The following is a 22743-nucleotide window of genomic DNA, read 5'->3' as shown; positions in this document are numbered from 1 at the left end:
TTTTAGATCCCAATCAGGATACCTGTTTATCTTGAATGGGGGCGCGGTCAGTTGGAAGAGTTCCAAGCAGGGAAGCGTAGCTTTCTCTACGACCGAGTCAGAGTACATCGCTGCTGCGGAAGCAGCAAAGGAAGCGGTTTGGATTAAGAAGTTCATTACTGAACTTGGTGTGGTGCCTGACATTGTAAATCCCATTACACTGTACTGTGATAACAATGGAGCCATTGCACAAGCAAAGGAACCACGGTCTCATAATGCATCCAAGCATTACCTAAAACGATACCACATTGTAAAAGAGATTGTGGCAAGAGGAGATGTGAGAATAGAAAGAGTACCTACTGAGGACAACGTTGCAGATCCGTTGACAAAGCCCTTAGCCCAAAAAGTACATGATCGTCATCTAAGTTCTACTGGGATAAGTTGTAGAAACAATTGGCTTTAGTCCAAGTGGGAGTATGTTGGGGTTCGGTGTCCTATAGACAATTGTTCTAGGATATGAACTAAATATAAATGAAGTTTTCTTTCTGTCTTTTGTTTTAATAAGATATGGTTTCATAACTATATAAAGGCAACCTCTTTTAAGAACTAAATAAGTCTAATAAAAGGAAATCCCTAAGTTTGTTTAAAGTGATTATAAAGTGTTCATACAAGCATGAAGTGAGACGAAACTTTATAATAAACTAATAAACTTAAAACCACCCCAAGTCAAGTAATATGTTTAGAAAAGGATTGACATATCACTGTTGAGACTTGCATGTAACAATGTCTTCTGTCAAGACAGAGAGTTGATCTCACAAGCTTCAGATATACAGATAATCTGGACAGTTGCATGGATCCAATGAAAGGGAGTTCATTAGGATTGGGGAGCCGACTTGAGATAACAGGATGGGTAGATTTATCATTGTCACCCGTTCATCTCATTGGTATTAATAGGTATAAATAATCCTAAGACTCAAAGGAATGCTAATTAGTGATTCTGGATTACGGAATGTGATGCTTTGACCCTGTTGTAACACGATCCATAACAGAGATGACTCTGGGGTGTGAACGGCAGACGTTGGGTATCACAGGAAGTAATTGCAGGATAGTTATACATTGGATTGAGCATTTGTCACTCCCGATAAATGGGAGATACGTCCAAGGATCGCTTGTGGAAGACTTGACTCTAAATCCTTGCAAGGTGATAGCTTAAGACTTGAAATACAGATTTCACTTAACCTATCTAATTGGAGTTGACTCGGCCTGTACAAGTAAAACGAACGTCTCACTATATGTGACTTGACATTATCCATAGTCATAAGATTCAGTTCAAGGATGTAGTTGATAAAGGATCGAATTATACTGTAACTAATACGGAAAGGTCAACGACAGAATCAACCTGTCTTCTTATAGCTCTGGGGGAATGTTTCGAATTTGCTAATCACATTTCGCGCACTCATTTCGTTATGCAAAGATTAAATATAATTCTGAGAAAATTAATTTAATAGTTGCATACGGCTAGAAGCAATAAGAACCTAATGGGTCACACATAAGACTTGGAGCCCAAAAGAGAAACAGATGTTAATTAATTGATGGAAGCCCAACTGAGTCGACTAAGGCCCAGTAAGTGAGGGGGGCGATTTTATGTATATAAAATACATAAATAATTAATTTGTTTTTTAACAATTCTAATTAGATTATGATTGTGAATTAAATTAATTAAAGGATAAATAAGTTAGGAGGTTTAATGAGATTAAATTGCTTCTATTATTATCCTGTCAGGTTATTATTATTATCTTTATATTTAGATATAATTATAGATAATAACTAATAAGAATTTTATTCAAAATTAAATTCTTATTCAGTAACCTAATTCTATCTAACTAGGGTTTAGATACAAGGGAGTATATATACCCCCCCTTACATGAGAATATCGGCCAACCCTAGTATACCGAAGAGAGAGAATTTCGACCCCTTCCTTCCTTCCGATTCGATCGGTTTTCATCTCTTTCTTTTATTACTTGATCTTGTGTTGATTAAGTAGAGGCAATCTATTCTTGATTGCTTTTACACGGTTGAGTTCTAACTTGTTTTGAATTGTGTTTTTGTCGTGTGCTCGGGAACTCGAAGTAAGAGTTGTGGGCACTTCAATTGCAACGGTAGATAGAACTTCTAAAAGGTATTTCCTTCTATCCCTCTTTATATGAAATAACGATTAACGGATCTTGGGTTAATGGAAAAAGGTTAAAATGTTATATTTCCGCTGCCAAACGTTTGCCTATTTTCCTTTAAATAATTCCCCATCAATATTGCATTTAATTGACCCGAGCACTGGCGGCTTCCATTTCGGTGAGGGAACTGATTGTGGAATGGAAAATCTGGCCGGTACCTAAGGCAGTCAAACAGAAGCTACAACGTCTCCGTCCAGAATGGGCATTAATAGTCAAAGAAGAAATTGTCAAGCAGTTTGTAGCCAAATTCATAGAAGTGGTTTAGCAATCAAACTGGTTAGCCAGTATTGTTCCTATAGCAAAGAAGGATGGTAGAGTTTGGGTATGCGTAGATTTCCGCGATTTGAACAAAGCTTCTCCAAAGGACGATTTTCCTCTCCCACACATTGACATGTTAATTGATAGTGCAGCTAGAGCAACTATGTATTCCTTTATAGATGGATTCTATGGGTATAATCAGATCCTGATGAATGTCCTTTATTACAGAATGGGGTACCTACTGTTATCGGGTGATGCCTTTCGGATTAAAGAATGCTGGAGCCATTTATCAACGTGCAGTAACAGTAATTCTTCATGATATGATCCACAAAGAAGTCGAGGTCTACGTCAATGATATGTTAGTAAAGTCCATGACAAGAGAAGAGCATCCAGCTATCTTGTATCATTTCCTAACTCGAATAGAAAAGTATAATCTCTGGTTAAATCCAAAGAAGTGTGTTTTCGAAGTCACCTCCGGGAAGTTATTAGGGCCTATCATTAGCCAGAAGGGTATTGAGATTGATCCAAATAAGATAAAAACAATCACTGAGATGCTTGCACCAAAGACAGAAAAAGAAGTTCGATCTTTCCTTGGATCACTCCAATATGTCACCAGATTCATTTCACGCCTCACTATAATATGTGAACCCATTTTTAAACTTTTGAAGAAGGAACAACCAGTTGTTTGGAATGAACAGTGTCAGTTGGCCTTTGAAAAGATTAAGAAGTATCTCACTAATCCATCGGTATTGCATCCTCCTATGCCGGGCAAGCCTTTTATTTTATACATAGTTGTGGAAGAATCTTCAGTTGGAGAAATGCTAGTTTAGGAACAGGCTGATAAATCTGAACATGCCATTTACTATCTCAGTAAGAAGTTGTTGGATTATGAAATCCGCTATACTATAGTGGAAAAGACTTATGCAATGATGTTATGGCTCACAAAGAAGCTTCTCCACTACTTCCAATCTTATCTCATTCAAGTAGTAGCAAAGGTTGATCCGATGAAGTACTTGTGTTCAGCTCCAGTGCTAGTTGGAAAATTGTCCAGATGGTTACTTTTATTGTCACGACCGTGTCCGTAAGTTTCAATCCTTAGATTCCGGTATAGAATATAATATACAGATTATTCATTAATTGGATATTATAAATATATTATTGGGTTTAATTTAATATTTTTAGGTGTAAATTAAAAGTTTTGGGTAACTTTTATAAAAAGTTATAAATTAAAGGATCAAAATCAATATTTTTCAATTACCAAATCATAAATATACAAAAAATAAGAAAGAATGTTATGATAGGTATATTACAATTAATATTAATTATGTTAATATATATATATTTCTATAAAAATATTTATTAAACAAATGAATAAATAATGGGACCTTAGGTGTCATTTGGTGGTTTATCTTAAAAAAAACGTGTCATTAGATTGAGTTTTCTAAGGATATGTGTCAATTGAAAAGATAGGTCTCATTTTTAGTCTTCCTCATATATATATATATATGAAAAAAAAGAAAGGAAAGAAAAAAAAGGAGGAAGGGGGGCGTATTTTAAAAAGAAAAAAAGAAGAAAAGAAATGAAAGTAAGGTATTCCTTTGGAAAATCAAAAGCTGTCAACAGATCATACCGATTAATTTTTGGTGACCAACGATGATGTTCGGGATCAGTTGTGAACAGATCATACCGATTAATTTTCATTGACCGACGACGATATTTCGGTAACTGTATTTTATATCTGAATTATTTTTAAAATGTTCTAGGGATGATTTTGAGTAAGTCTAGTGTCGTCAAATTTTAATAGATTTACGATTAATAATTTAGCGTCAATCAATCATAATATAATTTTAGACTAGTTGTCCATTACTAACGTGAAATTCGGTATTAATAGATTTCTAGCAAGTTTACGAGTCTAACGGAACCCTTAGTCAAAATTAACGATACTAGTTTAGTGTTACAGTTTACAATTTCGGTGACGAACATAAATAGTCTGATAAAAATGTTGGTTGAAAATTTAATATTATATAATAATTAAGGGACGTTAAATTATCGAATTAAAATAAGTTATAAATTGGAAGAACTAATATCAATATTTGCCTATTAGAGTCGGTGTAAAGTTGAATATCAAATTACTACAAATAGACTTGTGACAATAGAACGAGTCTAACAGTATATTTGGTCTAAATTAACTATACCGGTTTAGTGTTATCCATAATTATTCCGGTGACAGATAAAAATAAGTCACATAAAAGTATGTGGTTTAATATTTAGTTTTAAACTATTTATATAATATTTAAGTGGTTTTGAATACGTTAGATTAAATGGTTTAAAATATATTCTTTAAATAGTTATATATTTTGTTATTTTGGTTAAATAATTGTTTATTATTGTGGTATTTTGAAAATTGGGTTGGAAAATGAATTTGATTATATTATGAGAATTGTTTATGGATTTAGAAAGCTAAACTATTTTGGGGATTGAGAAAGCTGATTCGATTATTGCTAGTATTTCTGTGATTTGGATTGAAATCCAAATATGATTTTATGTTGCGATATTTTGAACGATAGATAAAAATGGTTTTGTCCATCTAGGATTGTTCGGGGTAGGAGTTGTAAGTTGTAAGACCATACCTAAGGGCGGTATGGCCAGAGTGCACGGCTGGTAGTCCTAACGTTAGGCAAGGCGAGATATGAATGAGATATCTTGATTATTGATATGATTGATGTTATGATAAGCTACACGGGTGGAATTCGAGGATGGACACACAAATTTTATATTACGTTTTGGAAATGCTTGATGATTTGAATTATAATGTTTTACGTTTGATTGATTATGAGTTGGTTTGTTAAAACAATTTATTTGATTACGAGTTTATTTGATAGAATGTTTCTTTGATTACGAATTGGTTTGATAAAGCGGTTTATTTGATTTGATTCATTTTGATAAAACGTTGTTCGATTTGATTCATTTTGATAAAACGTTATTCGATTTGATTCGTTTTGATAAAACGTTATTCGATTTGTTTCATTTTGATAAAATGATTTATATATATATATATATATATATATATATATATATATATATATATATATAAAGATTATAACAAAGTGAAATATCCAATTAAAGTATTAGCGTGTCATTCAACGTGTGAACAAGTTAAAACGAGTTAATAAGTTAAAAGAACTATCTATTGAAACTACCTAAAATAGGTAGAACTACGTGGCTTTGATTCCCGGTTTAAAGATTAAAAGACGTTCGGGATACGTAGGAAGCTTGATAGAATTATCAAGTCCAAGCCAAATAATTAATAAAACTTTAGGTAGTTCAAATAAATTTTTATCTATTAGAAAATAGATTCGTGTTTTAGACCGTGTTAAGCCCAAAATATACCTAAAATATCATATATAAATACGTTAAATTTACATTGAAATCGTGCTAATTATATTCATTTAGAATACTTTTACGTCTTTATATACTTCTTTAATGCAAGGTACTTAATTATTTGGTTAAATCCAAATAGGAGCTAAAACGGAGCAAAAACAAGGAAAAAACCTAAGTTACGTGCCAAAAATACGTGTTAATCAGAAGACCGATTCAAGGAGACTAGAAGCAGCCGAGAGACGGGGAAAACATCCCTGTCGCGACTGAGATTCTCAAAATCTCAGTCGCGACACGCTAACCTCAGTCACCAAAAATTCAACTTTTGTCAGCCTTCTCTCGTGCCCCATGTCGCGACTGAGATTCTCAGAATCTCAGTTGAGACAACGAAGAATTCTGCACAGCTTTCACATGTCAGAAATCCAAAAAACACGTCTGTTCGTTTGGATAAAAGCGACCCTTCACCAGCGGACACGACCCTTCAATTACAACCATTCACCAACTATAAATAAGTGATTCATTTCAGAATTCAAGAGTTGGAAAAATTGGAGAAATTATAGTTTAGAGAGAGTTGTTATTATGTTCCGATTCAGAAAAGAATTAGAAGTTTAGATTACATTCCTGTAAAAACAAACTTGATGTAAACAAGTTGTTCTTAGATTAGTTATAAACACAGTAGTGATTAGTTTAGTTTTAAAGATTGTTCAGAGACAAATTCTCATTCTGGTAGTGGACCTAGCGGTCTCTATTCCGAAGATTCGAGGCGCAAAAGGGTCTGACAAACCTACGGAGTTTGAGGGAAAGATTGACAACCCGGATCTCAAAGTTTTCGTCAAAATGCTATCCATGTTTCTTCCTCTCTGTTAACTTGTGAAGATTCACAATTCATTAATAATACATTTATCTTATTCAATATATTATTCCTGTTGTTATTTTGATGTTATTCTGACAAAATGATTTTCAAAGTAATAAACTGGTGTTTTCATTAAAACGTTTTACACAATTATATTTACAAGGAAACTTTGTTGAACACTTGAAAGAATTAGTTTTTATGGATGATATGATCGTTAGCGCGGCTTATCGGATATAAAATACCAATTTGATTAAGGTAGAAATCTGCTCCGATCCAGAGAGATTTCTACGGTTCAAATCCATTTAATTGCATAAATTCTTGAATTATTACATGTTCATAATCTTACCAAAGTTATAGTTGCTTTCTTTGCTTAATGCGAATAAGTTTTATACACTGTTTATCCTAAACACGAAAGCTTCTGTTTTGTAATTAATTCTCAAGACGGAATTGTATTCTAAGTTTAATATAATGTTCTCATCTAATCCTAATTAATCCAATCCAATACAAACCAATACAATTAATTAGACGATTTTCTTTAGTTAAACCTAAAGACATGAATAGAACTGAATTAAAATAAGTTTTAGTTAAAAAGCGTTCCCTGTGGATTCAATATCTTTTATTACTACAAGCGTATACCGTGCACTTGCGGAAATCGGTCAACAAGTTTTTGGCGCCGTTGCCGGGGAACGCCAAATTTTTTAACAAAAAATTAGATTTTTCGTGTTTTATTTCGAATCTAGGTTTATACATATTTATTTTAACTTTTGCAATTTATTAATTTTAATTTACTAACATATTTATTTTTCAAAAATTCTGTTTTGAAGGTAGTTTCGGTTTGTGCACTATTTCAAGTTCATGCGTAGTTCTCGAAGTTCAGGCATTGCACCAAACCCGTTAGACATAAAAATTGAAAAAACCATTAAAAAGAACAAGAAAAGCAAAAACAAAACTCCATTAAAGACAAATACCGAGCCAGATATTATGGCAGACCCACCAACACTTATGGATTGCGCTAGGCCAGGGGTGGCCGGTGTAACCAATAGTATCGTTAAACCCAAAATCACCGCAAACCAATTTGAAATTAAGCCAGCATTGCTTAATATGTTTCAAAATAATGTAACATTTTACTGGTTACCTAACGAAAATCCTAACACCTATTTGACAAATTTCCTTGAAATTTGTGACACTTTTAAAATACCAGATGTGACTGCCGAAGCAATCAAACTTCGCCTTTTTCCTTTCACTTTGAAGGATAGAAGCCAAAGAGTGGTTAACTTCGATGCCAGGCGCAACATTTGCAACTTGGGAACAATTAGCCCAAGCATTTTTATCAAAATATTTTCCTTTAGCAAAAACCGCAAGAGTCATAAAAGAGTTAACATCTTTTTCTCAAAATGATAATGAAACTCTTTATGAGACTTGGGAACGTTTTAAAGAACTTCAACGTTTATGCCCACACCACCAATTGCCCACTGAACTTCTAATGCAAACATTTTATAATGGATTAAATCCTACCAATTGCCCGCTGAAGAAGACATCAGCCCAAGCAAGAGAACTTTTGGAGGAAATGGCAATCAACAGCAGTATGTGGCCCGCGGAATGTGGACATATACCGGTGGCAAAACCATCATCCTCAACCACATCATCCGTTAAAGGTATAGTGAATCTTGATCCAGTCGCGATGTTACAAGCCCAATTTTCTGCCTTATCGCACAAAATTGATAGGTTTATGGCACCGTGCGATACCAATGGTAATCCAATCCAAACAGATGTGGATTATGAAAGTATGAGTGATATCGAACAGGTAAATTTTGTCCAAGGGCAAAACCAAACTAATAATCCTTTTTCTAATACTTATAATTCTGGATGGAGGAATCATCCTAACTTTAACTGGAAAGATAACAATAATAATAATACAAATGCTAATCAAAATCGTACCAATAATTATCAAAATCAGTCAAGAGATACGATTAGCACTTTATCTTCTAAAATCGACAAATTTATAGATGCTATCGGTGGAAAAATAAGTAATCACGACGATGGTTATCGAAAATAAATTCGATCAGCTTATTAAAAACCACTCATCTAGCATCCATAATTTGGAGGTCCAAATTGGTCAACTTGCTAAATCAATTCCATCCCGAAAAGAGGGAAGTCTTCCCAGCCATACGGAAGAAAATCCGAAAGAGCATGTAAAGGCTATCACTCTTTGTTCAGGGAAAAATTATCTACGTCCGGAAATGTCCGGAGATGCAACATTACCAGGAACTGATTTACCAAAACCCAAAGAAGATATATCAAACACAAAAAGTTCACCAATTGACTCAAGTACAAAAACTTTTGTACCCAAACCACCTTTTCTGCACAAAGTCCGAAATAAGGACTATGACAAACAACTTTTAACATTTCTGGATAAACTTAAAAATTTGCACATTAATTTAACATTTATGGATGCAATTACGCAAATTCCTAACTATGGTAAGTTCTTAAAGGATTTAATTTCGAAGAAAATTAGTTGGGAAGGAATTTCATCTATTTCGCTAACTGAGGACTGTAGTTCAATAGTGTCAAGTACTTTGCCCACTAAACTCAAAAATCCCGGATGTTTTACGATTCCATGTAAGTTGGGAGATATTGAATTCCCAAGTTGTCTTTGTGATTTAGGAGCAAGTATAAACTTAACGTTGTCTATTTTTAACAAGTTAGGTTTAGAAGAAGATATCAAACGTACCAATATAGTTTTGCAATTAGCGGATCAAACCACTAAGAGACCATATGGTATAATTGAGGATGTTTTAGTTAAAGTCGACAAATTTATTTTTCCTATCGATTTTGTTATATTAGATTTTGCATATGACGTTAATTGTCCACTAATTTTTGGTAGACCGTTTATGAACACAGGACGTGCTCTAGTTGATGTGTCGGAAGGGAAAGTACTTTTAAGGATAGAAGAAGATAAGATCGAGTTTAATATGAACAAAGCGATGAAATATCCTATGGAGGAATTCGCTTATATGAAACTTGACTTAGTTGAAGAATGTGTCAATGACGTTATTCAAAAAGAAGAAATAATAGAACCTATAATGGGTGAAGAATTAGAAGATAAGGACCCAGAGGCTTTGATTCGAGAAGATGGACCAGTTCCGCCTTCGATTGTAATACCCCCTAAATTAGAACTTAAAGAATTACCCAGTCATTTGAGGTACGCTTTCTTAAGCGAAGGCGATTCTCTACCTATAATTATCTCTAACAAATTAACAAATGATCAAGAAGAAAAATTGAAAGAAGTTGTTAGAAATAGGATAGGAAGTATGGGATGGCAAATTTCAGACTTAAAAGGAATTAATCCTAGTATCGTAATGCACAGAATTCACTTAGAAGAAGATAAGCCACCTAAAGCGGATAGGCAAAGACGCTTAAATCCGAACATGAAAGAAGTAGTAAAAAATGAGATTACTAAACTTTTAGACAATGGAATCATTTATCCGATCTCGGATAGTGAATGGGTTAGTCCAATCCATTGTGTACCTAAAAAGGGAGGCATAACTGTTGTAAGGAATGACGAAGGTGAATTAATACCTACGCGAACCACCACCGGTTGGAGGGTTTGTATAGACTATAGGAACCTAAACAAAGCAACTAGGAAAGATCATTTTCCTCTACCTTTCATTGATCAAATGATCGAAAGGATAGCCGGTCATGCATTTTATTGTTTCCTAGACGGTTATTCTGAATTCTTTCAAATTTACATTTACCCAGATGACCAAGACAAAACAACCTTCACATGTCCTTATGGAACATTTGCATATAGGAGAATGCCCTTTGGTCTATGTAATGCACCAGCAACATTTCAACGTTGTATGACAGCAATATTTAATGATTTCATTGAAGATATCATGGAAGTTTTTATGGATGATTTTTCAGTTTATGGAGATTCTTTCGATGCATGTTTACAGAACTTAGATAAAGTATTGTCTAGATGTGAAGAAACGAATTTAGTATTAAATTGGGAAAAATGTCATTTCATGGTAGACGAAGGAATTGTTTTAGGTCATAAGATATCTGAAAAAGGTTTAGAAGTGGATAGAGCAAAGACTTCAGTTATAGAAAAATTACCCCCACCAACTACTGTTAAGGGAGTAAGGTCATTTTTAGGTCATGCAGGTTTTTACAGGAGATTTATAAAGAACTTTTCTGTAATTTCCAAACCACTTACTAACTTGCTTATGAAAGATTCAACTTTTGATTTTAATGAGGATTGTTTACAAGCTTTCAATACATTGAAAACAGCTATAGTCAGTACACCTATAATATCGAAACCCGATTGGAATTTACCTTTCGAAATTATGTGCGATGCAAGTGACTTAGCTGTAGGATATGTATTAGGTCAAAGGAAGGATAAGAAACTTCATGTTATATATTATGCGAGTCACACATTGTCCGGTGCACAGTTAAATTACACCACAACTGAAAAAGAAATGCTAGCGGTAGTGTTTGCATGTGATAAGTTTAGGTCGTACCTGTTAGGATCTAAAGTCATCATTTATACCGATCATGCAGCCTTAAGATATTTATTTGCTAAGAAAGATGCAAAATCGCGTCTTATTAGATGGGTCTTGTTATTACAAGAATTTGACATAGAGATTAAAGATAAAAAGGGAATCAAAAACCTTGTCGCCGATCATCTATCAAGACTTGAAGATGAAAACGGTCCCATCGGTGAAACATTAGGCATTCGAGATGATTTCCCTGATGAGTATCTCATGCAAGTAAAAAGTGTCATAGCACCATGGTATGCGGATATAGCCAATTACTTAGCTGCTCATGTTGTACCAGATGGATTAAATTCTTAGCAAAAGAAGAAATTCTTTTCGGAAGTTAAGAGATATTTTTGGGAAGATCCATTCTTGTTCAAAACATGCGGCGATGGAATGCTTAGGAGATGTGTTAGTGAGTTTGAATATGACTCTATAATGTTAGAATGTCATGCAAGCGCTTATGGAGGTCATAACAGCGTAAGCAAAACAGTAGCTAGAATATTAGAATGTGGATTCTTTTGGCCTACCCTGTTTAAAGATGTCTGTTCATTTATTACCTGTTGTGATAAATGTCAAAGAATCGGGAATTTAGGAAGGAAAGATGAGATGCCTCTCACAAACATGTTGGAAGTTGAAATCTTCGATGTGTGGGGAATCGATTTCATGGGTCCTTTTCCTTCTTCTTTTGGCAAAAATTATATATTAGTAGCCGTAGATTATGTTTCAAAGTGGGTTGAAGCAATTGCAACCCCGAAAAATGATTCTAAGGTAGTTGTTAAGTTTTTAAATGAAATATTTTGTCGATTTGGAATCCCTAGAGTTATGGTAAGCGATGGAGGTACTCATTTCATAAATAGAAGCTTTGAGTCGCTTATGAGAAAATACGGAGTACACCACCGTGTATCTACGCCATACCATCCTCAAACGAATGGTCAAGCGGAAATATCAAATAGAGAACTCAAATGGATACTTGAGAAAACAGTTTTGTCTTCTAGAAGAGACTAGGCACATAAACTTAACGATGTGTTATGGGCATACCGTACCGCATTTAAAACACCTATAAGAATGACACCTTATAGACTAGTCTATGGTAAAGCTTGTCATTTACCAGTAGAGTTAGAACATAAAGCATATTGCTATAAAACCCCTTAATTATGATTTGCAAAGCGCAGGAAAAAAGCGTTTGTTCGACTTAAGCGAGTTAGATGAATTACGCTATTTATCCTACGAAAATACAAGGGTTTATAAGGAAAAAGTTAAAAAATGGCATGATGCCAGAATTAAAGTTAAAAGCTTTAATGTTGGGGATAAAGTTTTGCTTTTTAATTCCAAATTAAAGTTATTTCCAGGTAAGCTCAGGTCTAGATGGAATGGACCGTATGTGGTTATTAAAACATTTGATTATGGAGCTTTAGAGTTAGAAAATTCCAAATGCGATCAATTTAAGGTTAACGGTAATCGATGCAAAATTTATTACGAAGGAGCTCCAATTCAAGCAATTGAATTCGTGGACGAATTCTTTGAAAATTAATTTATTTAGTCTTCATATTTTTTATTTTTAGTTTTTCTTATCTTTTGTTCATAATTTTTATTTTTATTTCTTTTTAAATTAATCTATTTTTATTTTCATTTTTAGTTTAATTTATTTTTATTTATTTTTATTTTTGAATTTGTGTCCAAATAAGTTTTTTGTAAATTAAAATTCCAATCTAGTCATGTTTTGAAATATTTCTTAAAGTATTAAGTGTTTTTGAAAAAAAAATAAATATTTAGAAATCTCTGTGGAGATTCTAGAAATCTCAGTTGAGATTCTCCATGTTTTAGAATTAGGGAATTCTCAATAGAGATTCCAGAAATCTAAGTTGAGATATTCAGTCAGTTTTGTCCAAAAAGTATCAGTTAGACACAACTTTTCATTCTCAACAGACACAATCTTTCACTTAAGTAACCTATATATTCCTGTAGATTCAGAATTCTTTTATTTCAATTCATCTCTTTCAGAATTCTGAATTTCTTTCTTCATTTCTAAAGGTTACAGACACAATTTTATTCACAAACATGACTACCTCTCTGAAAAATGCTAGGAAGAATACTTCTGCTCGTAGCAAGCGTGTTGATATCTCTTCACGCTATGGAGCATGGTTTCCCATCTACAATCATGATGAGGGAAGACGATATTTGAGGTTTAGATATGCACAGTTTTGTGGAATGCTGTATATGGATGAGTTCCTGAGTGAAGAACTCGGGATCAGCGATGACATGAATCGCTATCTGACAAACTTAGGATGGACCAAATTTGCATCCATGAAGTTTCCTATTATTGGAAACTGGGTACTAGAGTTTCTGTCTACTGTTCGTTTCGTCAACAAGAGGCGTGTTCATCTCAGTTTTCATTGTGAGGGTAAACTATTCACTTTTGGATATCCTGAACTTCATGCTTGGTTTGGTTTTCCACCACGGGACACTACTCCCCACCATCCTGGCAGAGATATGACTTCTGCAAATATATGGAGAATGTTGACGGGATTTTGGAGATTCAATCTAAGTCTTGCCTACAACAAATTAATAAATTTTAACTCCATGCTGTATCTTCACAAATTTCTCTGTCATAGTCTGTTTGGTCGAGTCAGAAGCAGTGTCGTCCAAGATACAGATTTGTATGTGTTATGAGATATTTTCCAAGGCAACACAGTTAATTCCTCAAAGACTTTAATGGAGGGATTAGTTGCCGCTTCCCGTTCGAAGAATCAGAAAATAGGGTTTGGGAATATCATATGTGGAATAATTCTGGGTACCAAGGGATCAGTTTCTGTTCCTTGGACTGATAAGGAACCATTTCCTATTCTTAATTACGAGTTTTTGGAAAGTGAGGGACTTGTAAAAAGAGTTTTTCGTTCTGGTCCAAAATTTCTTTCTCCTGGAGAAAGACAAATCTTCATTCAAGCGAAGATTGACAGGGCCAATGCACGCCGTATTCCAATTCATAGGGATACTGTTTAAATTGATATTGTTTGATTGTACATAGTGTAAATATGTTTGTTGTTTGTGTACATAGATGTTTTGTTTTTATGTATATATCTAATAAGGTATTCAATGTAATTATCTTCATTGTGAATAATAATTTCCATTTTCTTTTCATCATTAATTTTTTAATTAAGGCAAAACCTTAGGTTTTCCTTCAATTTAATGTTTCAGTTTTGTTTTTTTAGTTTCAGGAATTAAAACTTAGCATTAATGTTACTTAATTACAAAAGGAGTTGAATTAATCATGTTGATATTGTAAAAAATATCCAATTTTAGTCAGCAGTTCTGGAATCTCGGTTGAGATTCTGAAATCTCAGTGGAAACAGCGAAAGAACCAATTTTTAGGAGAATTACGTCCCTTGGAAGGCTTGCTATCGCGACTTGTGTGATGGGATTTGGGCTGATTTTTGGGTAATTCCTATTCCTACTCAAATTACATACCTATTAATCTAACCTATTTAATACCTATAACTTACACCTATATACATCACCTCTGTTTACACCAATCAATCAACTTTTACTCTTCCCAAAACCAAGATTCATTCACCTTCCCAATATATCTTTACCCTATTCATCTTCTTCTTCCCTAAACCACCATTATCTTTACTCTACCATTTATCTCTTTCAAATCTCTTCATCTCTTTCACCAACATCACACAAAAATGCCTAGAGAAAAGAGAGTTGCCAACAAAACCAAAGCCACTGAAGTCAATAGATTACGAGTTCAATATGGAGCACCATTCGATATTGCGACGGAGGCGGAGGGCCAAAAATTTCTCCACTTTTCTCATCACAAGATAGAATTCATCGACATGCCTTTTATCGATACTGAAATGGTAAACATATTTTCTTTTACTGAACGTATTGATGAATTTTTGTCCGTTCTTGGTTGGACAAAATTTGCTAGCATGCGTTTTCCTAGTAGTAAATCGCATATTGTGGAGTTTTTAGTCACTCTCGATTATAACAAGAAACGTGGTATTATTTCTTTTCGAAATAATGGTATTCGTTTTGAGGTCGGGTATGCGGCGATGGGCCGATGGTTTGGTTTTCCTACTCAAGATTTTTATTCCAAACCAAAAACGTTTGATGCACACACGGTTTGGCACTCTTTAACCGGCTTAGATGTTTTTCATCTGAAAAACACGTCTAGTAAGTTAATTAAGGATAATTGTATCTTTTTCTTTCACAAATTTTTATCCTTTTCTTTATTTGGTCGGGTTGAAAGTTCAAAGGTGCAAATCCGTGACTTATTTGTGTTAGATTGTATTTTTAAGAATTTTACCAATGATAGTATTGGAATGATATTTACTAATTTGGTCCGAGCTTCCGCTTCCCGTAATAAGCAAGTTCCAATGGGTAATTTAATTACCGGCATTGTTTTGGGTGCTCGGGGTGAATTAGCGGATTATCAAAATTTGCCTCACGTTGGTTTGCCTTCCTTGGATATCACGGCACTTCAAAGAGCCAATTTGTTGAAAAAATTGGGACCACCCGCATTTATATCATATGAGGATCGTACAAGACGTATTTTTGCTACTTTGGGTGGTGAAGCTTCAAGTTCTCAAGGATTAGGTGCCCAAGAAGATGATGAGGAACATGATGAGGAATTTTATGAAGAAGAGGAGGAGGAGAATGTTGATGCAAATGCCCATGAGCAAGCAAATAAGGAACCAAATATTGAAGAACAGGTTGGATGGCAACGTGTTTTGACACAAATGAACGAGAATAACCGTCAAATGCATTTGCGGTTAGATGAAGTCGTTGCCAACAATACCGAATTGAGTTCGAGGATAAACACGGTGCATGCCAATATCACTACTCTGAGATGTGAGCACAAATCTACTCGTCGCCGGTTGCTATCTTTCTTCCGACGCCAAGGAGTTGAGACTACGCCTTCACCACCGAGTTCACCATGATAGGTTTTATCCTTTCTATCTTTCACTCATTTTCGTTATTATTATTATGTTGTGTTAAGTTTGGTACAATTATATTTATTATTATGTTTGAATGTTCTCATACCATATTTTTAATTCACATTCGTATGATTTAATTTCATACTTTTTTTCGTTCTTTATCAATTTTTGCACCAATGAGGACATGGTCCAAATTAAGTGTGGGAAGAAATATTTCATATTCGTTTTAATTTTAAGTACGAATGAATGCAACTCATGAGAATGAATGCTATTTATTTAAGTATAAATGCATGTTGTTATTAATGTTTAAGTAATGTATATAATGCAACATTTTTATAAACAGAAATGCAACGTTTTTATATAAAGTGCGACGTTTTTTTTCAAAAACATAACATTTTTCATAAACATAAATTTTAGACTATATTTCATATGTTTCAACAATTCAATTTTCAAAATAATGTTTAACATATTTTAAGGTTACCATTATCGTTAGAAATAATATTTCTATGCGGGCAATATCTTTTTGAAATATTTTTTACAAATCTCCGAAACGATTTTTTTACAAAACGTCTCGAGTAAATATATATAAGTAAAATTTCTTTAGTTTCAAATCTCTATTTTATATCATAAGTACATGATAGATATAAAAGCAACGATTGCGTGTTTAAAGTTTTAAGTAACGATTGCGTCCACCCATGGCATGGTCGATACCTCTTAAACGAACACAAAAGCAAATTAATTCATATAAAGTCACGGACGAGACCACCCTTATCACGGGCGTGACTAAGTAAATATATTAAACCTAAGTCCTTAATAAATCTATATTTGTAATAGTTTAGGTTTGGGAAAGGAAATTTTGTGCTTTGAAATGCCTTGAGACGAAAGATTCAAAAACATGCGTGCTTACACCGTCCCGAATACTTCAATATAAAAATTGAGATACAAGACGATTGACATATCTCTTTTACACTAACTAGTTTCATACTTTGCGTATAAATTTACCATGAAAAGTTTTTCTTTCAGTTTAACTAATTTAAAGAGGAATATATGGATATATGTTCTATTTATAAAGAGATTGATTAAAGAATAAATTCAGTGAAATTTTGCTCGGGACTAGCAAAAGCTTAAGTGTGGGAGTTTGTTAAGCCCAAAATATACCTAAAATATCATATATAAATACGTTAAATTTACATTGAAATCGTGCTAATTATATTCATTTAGAATACTTTTACGTCTTTATATACTTCTTTAATGCAAGGTACTTAATTATTTGGTTAAATCCAAATAGGAGCTAAAACGGAGCAAAAACAAGGGAAAAACCTAAGTTACGTGCCAAAAATACGTGTTAATCAGAAGACCGATTCAAGGAGACTAGAAGCAGCCGAGAGATGGGGAAAACGTCCCTATGCGACTGAGATTCTCAAAATCTCAATCGCGACACGCTAACCTTAGTCACGAAAAATTCAACTTTCGTCAGCCTTCTCCCGTGCCCCTGTCGCGACTGAGATTCTCAGAATCTCGGTTGAGACAGCGAAGAATTCTGCACAGCTTTCACATGTCAGAAATCTAAAAAACGCGTCTGTTCGTTTGGATAAAAGCGACCCTTCACCAGCGGACACGACCCTTCAATTACAACCATTCACCAACTATAAATAAGTGATTCATTTCAGAATTCAAGAGTTGGAAAAATTGAAGAAATTATAGTTTAGAGAGAGTTGTTATTATGTTCTGATTCAGAAAAGAATTAGAAGTTTAGATTACATTCTTGTAAAAACAAACTTGATGTACACAAGTTGTTCTTAGATTAGTTATAAACACAGTAGTGATTAGTTTAGTTTTAAAGATTGTTCAGAGACAAATTCTCATTCTGGTAGTGGACCTAGCGGTCTCTATTCCGAAGATTCAGCGAGAAGAACTAACGGCTGAAGCGCAAAAGGGTCTGACAAAACCTACGGAGTTTGAGGGAAAGATTGACAACCCGGATCTCAAAGTTTTCGTCAAAATGCTATCCATGTTTCTTCCTCTCTGTTAACTTGTGAAGATTCACAATTCATTAATAATACATTTATCTTATTCAATATATTCTTCATGTTGTTATTTTGATGTTATTCTGACAAAATGATTTTCAAAGTAATAAACTGGTGTTTTCATTAAAACGTTTTACACAATTATATTTACAAGGAAACTTTGTTGAACACTTGAAAGAATTAGTTTTTATGGATGATATGATTGTTAGCGCGGCTTATCGGATATAAAATACCAATTTGATTAAGGTAGAAATCTGCTCCGATCCAGAGAGATTTCTACGGTTCAAAGCCATTTAATTGCATAAATTCTTGAATTATTACATGTTCATAATCTTATCAAAGTTATAGTTGCTTTCTTTGCTTAATGCAAATAAGTTTTATACACTGTTTATTCTAAACACGAAAGCTTCTGTCTTGTAATTAATTCTCAAGACAGAATTGTATTCTAAGTTTAATATAATGTTCTCATCTAATCCTAATTAATCCAATCCAATACAAACCAATACAATTAATTAAACGATTTTCTTTAGTTAAACCTAAAGACGTGAATAGAACTGAATTAAAATAAGTTTTAGTTAAAAAGCGTTCCCTGTGGATTCGATATCTTTTATTACTACAAGCGTATACCGTGCACTTGCGGAAATCGCTCAACAGACCGATAGGCGTTTGTTATCCTATTTTCCCTTCATACCCGATGCCGTTTTGGGTCGGGTGTGACATCTATTGTCTAAATTTGACATCGAGTACCTAACCAAGAAGGTGATCAAGGGAAGAGAAGTAGCGAAGTTCCTTGCCAATCAACCTATTGAGTCAGATTACATAGAGAATCTCGGCTTTCCAGATGAACAGATAGACATCATCGAGATCAAAAGATGGATGATGTTCTTCGACGGAGCCGTTAACAAACACGGCGCAGGAATTAGAGTCATTATAGCTACTCCTGACGGAGAAATCATTCCTTTGTCTAAACATCTAGAGTTCCCCATTACCAACAATGGAGCGAAATACGAAGCTTGTTTATTTGGTATGGAGGCATTGATCAAACTAGGCGCACATAATGCCCGTGTCATTGGTGATTCACTATTCATGGTCCAACAAGCCCATGAAATATGGGAAGTCCGTAAAGAGAGTTTGAAGCCTTACTTAGAACTTCTTTGGGATTGCAAATCCATGTTCGATAGCTACGAGTTCAATCATGTAGCCCGTGAGCATAATAAGATGGCAGATGCCCTAGCAACTCTATCTTCGATGTGGGAAGGTCCTATCAAGGCACCAATCAATCCAGGACATTCAACCCTGTTGATCCCTTGTTATGTGAGAATTAGTTCCTAAAGGGGGGGTTAATGGAACTATTTAGGATTTAAAAAATTTAGCCAAGTATAAACGTTTCTCACAGCATAATAGCACGATTCAACGTATAGTTGTTAAAGGTTTAGAGGCAATTTTAGCTGATCAGCAACTAAGATTGCTTCTGTCCTTAGTTTGAAAGATAACGCCTAAAGGAGCTTCCGAACTTAGTGTTGGTCCCTAGTGAGGTAGTATTAGTTCCAAAAGGGGGGGGGGTGGATGGAACTATTTGGTAATTTTACCTTTTTAATAAATTCTCACTTGGTCAGCACAATAATTAGAATCAGAGGCTGGCTTAAAATAGACAAATGAATCTGTTTAGCCTAATAGTTCTAATTTTAATTATTAGCTTCTGAGCTTGGTGTTAAACTTATCAGAGGACAACTCACAATGCGCCATACTTAGACAAGCAAATAATGAGACAGAGTCAGTTATACAGTTTATGCAAGATCGGTTATAACACATGAATAATCAGAGGAAGCAGGTCATAGATTAGAAAATAGTTACTCAGCAGACTTCTCCTGGTTCGGCCTCCAGCCTATGTCCAATCCCTAGAATACCTTCTTCTGGGCTTTAATCCACAAGAGCACTCTTTCAGAGGTAGAGCACAAACCTTATACAAATAGATAGAGCCTCTGTAAAGTACCTTCCTCTACAATCACTCAACTATCTATGCTATTGTTGTTTGCTTATTACCGAAGCAACCAACATAGTTCCTAATGAAAAATATTATGAACAATGATTTTTCTTTTGCAAGAAATACAATGAAGATCTAAACAATATCCTTGGACGAACAAGATAAGAACAATGCTTGAATATTTGGATATTGTATTATGCTTTTGAAGGTTGATTTTGCTTGAGTGCTTTTGGATTTCATCAACTTCAATTAGAGTTTGTGAGCTTCTACTTATAGGCAGAGGAATCAAGAGATCCGTTTGAAATTGAAGTTACCTTTCTGATAGAATGAAGGTTTCTTCTCCAGTCCTGACACCTCTTTGTCTGGTAGGTGGAAATGTCTGCCACACCTCCACAACTTCAGTCTTGGACCGTGTAATTCTGAACCACTTCTGTTTGTGATCATGGCAAAGGTACGTTGACATGACATGTCCACTGTATCACTTATTCTTTTAGATCAAGCCTTGTGAATAAGCGTGCCAGCTGTTTATCCTCTTTGTCTTGTGGACTCTGGATATGGATATGGTCATCTAGATGGATGATGAAGCTTTCTTTATCTCAAGCCCCTTCTGTTTTACTTGGCTACAACTTAGTTTGATACACTTAGCACATAAGATTCGTAAATAAACCAATTTGAGCCTTAGTTTGTTTATTTGGGGTTCTGATTAACTTATTTTTGTCAAATTCAAAAACTCTATGGAAAATTGTGTTTCAACACTTAGCACGTTTAAAACACAACTCTGACTATTTAATATTTTTCACTTCCGAATTAAAAGCAAGCAGTTATAAGGAGTAAGAGTTAGAAAATGATACTCATCAGTTTTATCCTGGTTCGGCCTCCTGCCTACATCTAGTCCCCGGAATTCGTCTTCCGAGCTTTAATCCACTATTGAGCTCTTTCTGGTGGAGCACAAACCCTTACAATAGCTGTTGAGCAATTACAGAGTACATTCCTCTATAATCCTACACTTAGAACTATCTAACTCTGTTTGCTAAATTCCAAACAAACAGAGCTTCCGAACTAATCTGTAAAGATTGATAATTTTTGTTCTAATCTAAGAACGCTTTGGAAGAACTAAAAAAAGATTGCACAGAAGGATAAAGAAGTTTGTGTAACAGTTCTTGCTTTGCTTTGCTTAGAACTTGAAGGAATGATTCACTCATAATTTTTGTGCGTTGAAGATCAAGTTCCAAAGTTGCAAATGAGAGGCCTTTTATAGTTGACACTTGAGGATGGGATCAGTTCGAAATTCAAAATAATCATTGAGAGGGAAACATTCAGTTGTCGTTTTCACTCCTTAGAGGCCAATGTCAACAGCCAATAATCTTCTATCTTTTACCGTTGGCTTTGTCTGTTGTGCTTCAGAGCTAGTCGGAAGCAGACTGGTTGGTCTAGCCAAATCAGACAAAGTTCTGAGGTTGACCAGGAGATAAGCCGTCTGTTGGTTCTGAATCTTTCCTTATTTGTTAAGGCATTGTCAGTTGCGCAGAAGTCAACTCTTGATCTTGTCCAATGTGGCTTGATCTTGTCTTCCAGATTGATCTTATCTTTGAGAAAGCTAGGCAAACTTCTGGATCTTTTTGCCTGTTGGGTTGAAGCTTGATCCACAAGCCTAATGTGCTTGGATTTAAAGGCTTAAGGCCTTTTCTAATTTATTTGAACTTGGCCTTAAATCATTAAACACTTCAACAAACACATTAGTATAAATAAATCAACATTTAATTTTAATGTGTTATTAATTATGGAGAAATTGATTTAATTTAATATTTTTTATCATAATCAGAATCAATGTGGAAATTGTCTTTCAACAAACTCCCCCATTTTGATGTTGGCAAAAATATATAACATTGGAACACAATAATAAACTCCCCCATAATTGTTGAACTTACTCAACTTCTGAGTTGTCCCCCATAAGGGTTTGAGCTTCTAAAAAATAATTTTACTTAAACAGAAAATAATCGTTAGAGTTTAATAGTAAGAATTAAGTTCAGAGTTAGAAGCATGTTTAATCAGAGGTGAAACATATCAAAGGCAGATGCTGATACTTAGATATAATCTACGTTAAACAAAACTTAGGTCAAAACATTGTTCGGAGTCTTGTTGTTAACGTCTTTGAATTGTTCATGTATCAGAGTCTATATCAGAGCCTTGTGTGTGAATGATTCTCGGAGGCTTAACGTGATTAACTGTTCGGAGTTTAGTTTAAGGCTCAAATGATCATACTTGATATATTTATCTTTGATTTGTTTTAGTTCTCGTGTTGTTTGATTAAAGTCAATAGCTTATGAGTTAGCATAATGAGTTTAGAGTTCAAAAATTAAGATCAGAGTATAAGACAGTTAATAAAATAGACATAGAAGTAATATTGGAAAGATAGAAGTATATAGATAGTTCAACACATAAAAAACAACGGATAAGACTAAACAACCTATAAGCACAACAATCTAAGTAATCCTAAACAGTACTAGTCACTCTCTGTCAACATTTGATATTGGCTCGGACTGGATTAGACTTCA

General features: G+C 34.3%; 1 long non-coding RNA gene and 1 other non-coding gene across 3 annotated transcripts; one reads left to right on the top strand and one right to left on the bottom strand.

The window, feature by feature from the left end:
* The first annotated feature begins 4013 nt into the window (after nt 1-4013).
* On the top strand, nt 4014-6761 carry LOC136200979 (uncharacterized). 2 transcript variants are annotated; one of them, XR_010673629.1, is made up of 2 exons: nt 4014-4189; nt 5989-6761. It is a non-coding gene; the product is annotated as an uncharacterized lncRNA (long non-coding RNA). The 2 variants fall into 2 exon arrangements; XR_010673630.1 differs by having other exon boundaries at nt 5959-6761.
* Nucleotides 6762-8059: 1298 nt separating this feature from the next.
* Nucleotides 8060-8166, bottom strand: LOC136201636 (small nucleolar RNA R71). Its single transcript, XR_010673982.1, has one exon. It is a non-coding gene; the product is annotated as a small nucleolar RNA R71 (small nucleolar RNA).
* Between the last annotated feature and the right edge of the window lie 14577 nt (nt 8167-22743).

Source organism: Euphorbia lathyris, chromosome 7 (assembly GCF_963576675.1).
Source record: "Euphorbia lathyris chromosome 7, ddEupLath1.1, whole genome shotgun sequence".
NCBI classification, from domain to species: Eukaryota; Viridiplantae; Streptophyta; class Magnoliopsida; order Malpighiales; family Euphorbiaceae; genus Euphorbia; species Euphorbia lathyris.
The sequence above is the reverse complement of the archived record's forward strand: the minus strand, read 5'-3'. Positions and strand labels throughout refer to the sequence as shown.